A 1,835-nucleotide genomic window follows, 5' to 3' on the forward strand; every position below is an offset into this window, starting at 1 on the left:
AAAACTGACTTTTTCCAGTCCTCTGGCCACTGCTGACTTTTCCAAAATTTGCTGACATATTGAACAAAGCACTTTCACAGCATCATCTTTTATTTATTTATTTTGTTGTAATTTTTGGCGTGCCCATTTATTCAACATATTGGGTAACTGTATCATATAAATGCACCATACAGGAATATCAAGTTTTTTTAAAAAAAACAACAGTGAGTATTTAAGACGGTTTTGTGACCTCAGTCCTTCAAAGTCATGATCATCACCACACAATCTGGAAAAAAATCTGTACCATGTATGAACAATAATTTCCAATATGATACAAAAAAAACTTATGTTTTAAGCATTTTCTTTTTTCTTTCTGTACAGTTAAAAATAAAATAAACATGGGTACAGTTTTTACAAATATTTTGTTTATTTTAATGAAGCTGGTACAGACACTGTCCATTTAAAACCCATATCCCAGGCCAAAAAGTACAAATAAATCAAAAAGAGCATTGTTCTGTTGTATACACTTTTGCATGAATAACTTTAACTGATAATGAAAATTAGATCTTTTCTGGGATCTTCTGACAAGACTTTTCTTTCATCTTAATATGCTTTCTCTTCAGTGAAGCCATCTTAGGAGTTAGTCATTATTCTCTGTCATTTTGACTCCAAATGGATATTCCTCTTCTTTTGGTCCAGACCCTCAGATTTTAAAACTAAACTGTTGAATGACCCCCTGTTTGTTCCTGATAAACTTCAATCACATCTTCTTCCTCCATTCCCAGTTCTTTTGGAGTGTGATTATCAGCAATTCTCTGACCTTCAAAGATAAACCTGAGTGAATTCATGGGAACTCCCTGTCTTTGACAGTATGAATTCTTTGAGTTTCTTGAGATGTGTCGTCATTTCCACTTTGAAGTGAATCTCACTGCTATCCTGTCCAATGACTTTGAGTTTAATATATTCTCCTTCCTTCTTATCCCCAAGTCTTCAGTTGAAGGTTTTGCTTCCTGGTCAGACATGGTGATGGTGGTTTCCCCAGGGTCTCCACACACCAGCGGCCTTGGGTAGTAGAACCTCGCTCCAGGGTTTACAAATCCTACTCTCTACCCGACAGCACAACACCACCACAGCATCATCATTTAGGATTTCAAATAGCTCAGCTGGAATTATGTCCACTGGCTTTGTTTGTAGCAGTGCTTCCGAATGTCCACTTGGCTTCGCACTCCAGGATGTCTTGCTCTAGGTGAGTGATGTCACCATCAAGGTTATCCTGGTCATTGACTTTTTTGGGGGTATATTTCTTCTATGTATTCTTGCCACATCTTTTTAGTCTCTTCTTAGGTCTAAACCCTTTCTGTCCTTTATGTTGCCCATACTGGGATGGAATATTCCCTTGATATCTCCAATTTTCTTGCAGAGATCTCTAGTCTTTCCCATTCTATTGTTTTCCTCTACTTCTTTGAAGAAGGCTTTCTTATCTTTCCTTGCTATTCTCTGGAACTCTGAATTCAGTTGGGTATATAGCCCATACCACAGATACCTCAATCCAATAGAGATAGAGACTAGAAGGGGGATCTCTCATACCCTGAGACTGCGGCAAAGCTTAATTGGAAGAAGAGACTTCTTTCCTGGCAAGGATTTATCCAGTTGAAAATTTATGGACTCTCTTTACTACAGGCCTCCTTCCTTCCTTATCCCTCTGTAAAACTGTTCTCCTTCCCTTGAAGTGTGGGACTTGCACGTGGTACTTCATAGTTGTGGATCATGAATTGCAATTCTCTGCTGATTCCATATCGGTTAAGGCAATGGCAACCCACTCCAGTGCTCTTGCCTGGAAAATCCCAGGGATGGGG

The 1,835-nt window shown here is 38.7% G+C and overlaps 1 pseudogene; it reads right to left on the bottom strand.

Annotated features, from left to right (window-relative positions):
• Positions 1 to 382: 382 nt before the first annotated feature.
• Positions 383 to 1,016, bottom strand: LOC147361804 (small ubiquitin-related modifier 1-like; annotated as a pseudogene).
• Between the last annotated feature and the right edge of the window lie 819 nt (positions 1,017 to 1,835).

The sequence above is a fragment of the Bos grunniens genome, chromosome 12 (genome assembly GCF_055505025.1).
Source record: "Bos grunniens cultivar Pamir isolate PY7600 chromosome 12, Bosgru_T2T1.0, whole genome shotgun sequence".
NCBI classification, from domain to species: Eukaryota; Metazoa; Chordata; class Mammalia; order Artiodactyla; family Bovidae; genus Bos; species Bos grunniens.